Raw genomic sequence first — 5,820 nt, 5'->3', positions numbered from 1 at the left:
TTCATGCGAGACGCATCTTGAAAGTGTATCGCGGGGTGCACAAACAATACAAAATAAATGACGTGAGACCCAGAGAAAAGAGACTTTCCGTACGATAGGCCGACAATTGAATATTCCAGTTAATCAGTAATTTCAAATCATGTATGAAAATAATATTAAGTTTCAGCGTTCTCGACAAAATATACTGTCTCACGTCATTATATAAATTTTTATATAAATTTATTAATAAAAAATTGATAGAGTACAAGAGATTAGCTCGACAAATGTATTAATAATGTTCGTCATATTTTGCATGAAAATTACGGGACACCCAACCCTTCGCAGTTAAAATCGCGATCACTCCCTTTCGTTAATGTAAATGTATAAAAATAAATACGAAATTACGTTGTACTCTATCAATTTTGAGGCAACGGATCTACGAGATATACTAATTTACGTTCTACAATCTACGATCTACGGAATGTACTCTGGGAAAAAAAAGTCAGTTGCAGCCCACAATTAGTAATCGAATTATTTAGATTGTTCGTAACTCTAATCTTTTACAAGTTTTATCCCGCGTAATTAAAAATCACAATTAGCTGTTCTATCTATATCCAAGATATTAAAGTAATACTAATCAATTCTCTCAATTAGTTCTGTCGATATTCAGTAACGCAAAGATAATTTTCACTTAAGTGGCAATAACCGAAATGTTAAGTTGCTTAACTACATCAAAAAACGGTCAAAATTTTTCCCAGAGGATCTACGAAATATACTAATTTATCATCTACAATTTACGATCTACGAAATGTAGATTCGTTGCCTCGTTAAAAAATTATTTAACTCACCAATCGACGCGCAGCAGCGGAGTTTAACTACGATGAATCTGTAACAGAAAAATATAAGATTTCTATTAAAATAGCGTTCAAGAAAACTAAAAATAGTGCAAGATATAGTTCATTTGCGTATAAAACTTTTTATTCGGTTAGATATGTTTATATGATTTTTGCGCGAAAGTTGTTCCGTAAAAGCCGAGATTTTTACGAGAATAAACTTTTGTAAAATCTCAAATTACTTCTCGCCCTTTAAGTATTATTTTGAATTTATGAAATTATGAACTGAAACGATGTAGAAAATTGCATGACGGCCGATGGCTGTCGTGCAATTGTCTACATTGGTTGATCAATTATTGGCGCTAAATAATTCTTTACGCAATGAAACGACTCGATAATACACAGGAGAAAAGATTAATTTGGCACGAAATGAAAAATTAACGCTCACCATAAAGTTGCTCCGCGCCGGCGCCTGATGCCTTCTCCAGGCCACCTCATCCTCTCAGATTATCCTCCAGGACACTCGCGAGAACACAAAAATCGTTCGCGCGATTTTACACTCCCGTTTACAAAGTCGATGTGAACGTATTCATTTTGTTCCGTCAAGTTCGCCTCCACTTCGAGTCGGCGAGTTTTTGAGTCGAAAAACTGCCAAATCTCTAAAGTGTGGCCATCGACAGGAACGGACAGTTGACAAATACTTGTTCAGATGGACTTTGAAGAGTCTTTAATTCGATCGAGTAAAACGGCACTCCCGAACGCGACGAAAGCCGAAGCTTTGTATTATACGCGCACTTTTGCACTAGTAATTCTTAAAGCTATTATTGCTTGGCAAGCGATCGACATATTACAATTTTGCGTTATTAATGTTGTCAATTTACCCGACGATTCGCGTATTTCCTCGCGCTTTTCATCCGAAAGCGGAAAAGTTTCACTTGAACCGACGAAAAATTTGAACACGAGTTCAATTGTTAAAAAAGTGAATGTATCGAAACTAATAATTTATATACAGGGTGTACTAAAACCACCGGAGGTCCTCTTAATGACAGATTCCTTAGAACATTTCCAGACGAAAATCCTAATACAAAAGTGTCGAGGATATAATAGTTTTTAAATTAGAAGCGATTTTTTTCCAGAAATGATAGGACTTAAATTTCGCGCGCTCAGGCACGGCGAAATGATATTGTATACAATAAACATAACATCATAAAAAGAGCGATATTCATAGGAGCACTTATATCACTTGTCATTTCGCCGTACCTGAGCGAAATTTCAGCCCTATCATTTGTGGAAAATAATCGCTTCTAATTTAAAAACTATTATAGCCTCGACACTTTTGTGTTGTAAGTTTGAATGAGCCGCGCGGAAGGAATGAGAGAGAGAATGAGAGAGAGAGAGAGAGAGAGAGAGAGAGAGAGAGAGAGTGAGAGTGTGCGTAACTGCGTACATCGATACTCTCGATCGGTCGCGACGATCGATAGCGGTAGAGAAGCAGTAGAAAAGACAAGATGGTGGTAGAGCGACGACTGTGGACCGGCGTGAGAGAACGTGTGCAATAAAAAGCGTTGATATTAAGGGTCTACGGTGTTTAATTTACCACCACATTTGTATTAGGATTTTCGTCTGGAAATGTTCTAAGGAATCTGTCATTAAGAAGACCTCCGGTGGTTTTAGTACACCCTGTATGTATCTCCGCATTTGCTCCCCAAATTACGCGCGATATTGATCTCGACGAATCACCGTAGAAGTCAATTATATATCATTACAGATCGCGACAATTATTGAAACGCGATTGATAAACGTTAATAATTGCCAAGAAATAATCTCCCGTACGAAACGATCGCGTTGCGTAGGCGTGGACGATCGAGATTCTCGTAGGGATTAGGCTAGTTTTCACCGAACGTCGCTCAACTTTAGTCTTAAAGTTAACTTAAAACCAACGGCACACGATGCTATTTTTCATACTGAATTACTTACGCGAGCCAATCAGGATTTAGCTCTGAGTTACCTGACTCTGCATCTTGATTGGCTCTCGTGAGCAGGCCAGTAGGAAAATTCGTATCGTGTGCCGTTGGCTTTAGTTTCATTGGCGTTTGTCTCTTTCTAAAGTAACAGTTGGAAGGTGACAGAGAAACGAGCCCGAGCCGAGTCCGAAGCCTAACAACGTCGGTGAAATCGGATCTCAATCGCGTTACGGGGTGCGACGCGATAACACGCGAAACACTTCCGCCGCGCTCGGCTGTCGTGCGCCGAATGACTCGGTGCTATAAACTGTTTTTGTTCGAGGCGTTCGCCGCGCTACGTCATCAGATCGGAATGTAAACACATGCTCGCCGCTCGCGCCGGGCGTTCCAGGAATTCGGGCTACGTCATTATTCGGAAGCGAGGCTCGGCGACCGGATTGTTTACGCCGGAACCAACGTCACGGCGTACTTGCGATCATTCACGCGGCGACAGTCGTACGTGGCGGAGGCGACCCGCGCCGCTCCGCATCGTATTGTAATTCTTTCTCCGTTTGCGCGTCGTCGTATCATATCATATTCTTCCTCGTTCGCGCGTTCGCGACGAGCACGGGAGAGGCTGCGATCCCTCGCTGCGAATATAGGAAGCGATCGACATGGACGCGCGATCGCCGAATCCTCACGCTTTGCCATCAGCGTGAAAATCAATTGTACGATTACGGATCGCGACAATTATTTGAACGCGATTGATAAACGCTAGCATCTCTCGTGCGAAACGATCGTTTCGTTTAAGTAATTGTCGCGATCCGTAGTCATATCGTTGATTTCTACGGTGATTCTTCGAGATAAATGTCGCACGTAATACGAAGAGAAAGTACGTAGACATAGTAAATATAAACTGAGCGTTCCATTGAATAAGTTGAAGCTTGTGAAGAGAGACACAAAGAGAGAGAGAGAGAGAGAGAGAGAGAGAGAGAGAGAGAGAGAGAGAGAGAGAAGATTTTAAGAAGACTTTCTTTCTCTGTCTTACACTATTGTAAAAGAAAAGGATCGTGCCTGCGCCTCCTTCGTCACGATGGTGGGACAGAGAAGGAAAGTCTTCTTAAATCTTCTCTGTCTCTCTCTTCACATCTTCAGCTTATGGGACGCTCAGTCTATATTTGCTATGTCTATGAGAAAATACGATAAGAGAATTATACATTTATTAGCTTCGATTCATTTACGAGCGATAATATCTTCTTTTAACAATCGAACACGGATGAATCTCTTTCAACTCGCGCTTTTCGTCGGTTCACGTGAAACATTTATCTCTTTCGGATGAAAAGCGCGAGGAAATACGCGAATCGTCGGGTAAAGTGACAACATTAATAACGCAAAATTGTAATATGTCGATCGCTTGCCAAGCAATAATCGCTCTAATTGTAAGAACTATTAGTGCAAAAGTGCGCGTATAATACAAAGTTTCGGCTTTCGTCGCGTTCGGGAGTGCCGTTTTACTCGATCGAATTAAAGACTCTTCAAAGTCCATCTGAACAAGTATTTGTCAACTGTCCGTTCCTGTCGATGGCCACACTTTAGAGATTTGGCAGTTTTTCGACTAAAAAACTCGCCGACTCGAAGTGGAGGCGAACTTGACGGAACAAAATGAATACGTTCACATCGACTTTGTAAACGGGAGTGTAAAATCGCGCGAACGATTTTTGTGTTCTCGCGAGTGTCCTGGAGGATAATCTGAGAGGATGAGGTGCTTGGGGAAGGCATCAGGCGCCGGCGGAGCAACTTTATGGTGAGTGTTAATTTTTCATTTCGTGCCAAATTAATCTTTTCTCTGGTGTATTATCGAGTCGTTTCATTGCGTAAAGAATTATTTAGCGCCAGTAATTGATCAACCAATGTAGACAATTGCACGACAGCCATCGGCCGTCATGCAATTTTCTACATTGTTTCAGTTCATAATTTCATAAATTCGAAATAATACTTAAAGGGCGAGAAGTAATTTGAGATTTTACAAAAGTTTATTCTCGTGAAAATCTCGGCTTTTACGAAACAACTTTCGCGCAAAAATCATATAAACATATCTAACCGAATAAAAAGTTTTATACGCAAATGAACTATATCTTGCACTATTTTTAGTTTTCTTGAACGCTATTTTAATAGAAATCTTATATTTTTCTGTTACAGATTCATCGTAGTTAAACTCCGCTGCTGCGCGTCGATTGGTGAGTTAAATAATTTTTTAACGAGGCAACGAATCTACATTTCGTAGATCGTAAATTGTAGATGATAAATTAGTATATTTCGTAGATTCTCTGGGAAAAATTTTAACCGGTTTTTTATCTAGTTTAGCAACTTAACATTTCGGTTATTGCCATTTAAGTGAAAATTATCTTTGCGTTACTGAATATCGACAGAACTAATTGAGAGAATTGATTAGTATTACTTTAATATCTTGGATATAGATAGAACAGCTAATTGTGATTTTTAATTACGCGGGATAAAATTTGTAAAAGATTAGAGTTACGAACAATCTAAATAATTCGATTACTAATTGTGGGCTGCAACTGACTTTTTTTTTCCCAGAGTACATTCCGTAGATCGTAGATTGTAGAACGTAAATTAGTATATCTCGTAGATTTGTTGCCTCAAAATTGATAGAGTACAACGTAATTCCGTATTTATTTTTATACATTTACTTTAACGAAAGGGAATGATCGCGATTTTAACTGCGAAGGGTTGGGTGTCCCGTAATTTTCATGCGAAATATGACGAACATTATTAATACATTCGTCGAGCTAATCTCTTGTACTCTATCAATTTTTTATTAACAAATTTATATAAAAATTTATATAATGACGTGAGACAGTATATTTTGTCGAGAACGCTGAAACTTAATATTATTTTCATACATGATTTGAAATTACTGATTAACTAGAATATTCAATTGTCGGTCTATCGTACGGAAAGTCTGTTTTCTTTGGGTCTCACGTCATCTATTTTGTATTGTTTGTGCACCCCGCGATACACTTTCAAGATGCGTCTCGCATAAA

This window comes from Vollenhovia emeryi, unplaced genomic scaffold (genome assembly GCF_000949405.1).
Source record: "Vollenhovia emeryi isolate VEMERY1.0 unplaced genomic scaffold, V.emery_V1.0 DF939179.1, whole genome shotgun sequence".
Taxonomy (NCBI): domain Eukaryota; kingdom Metazoa; phylum Arthropoda; class Insecta; order Hymenoptera; family Formicidae; genus Vollenhovia; species Vollenhovia emeryi.
Note: the sequence above shows the minus strand (reverse complement) of the source record.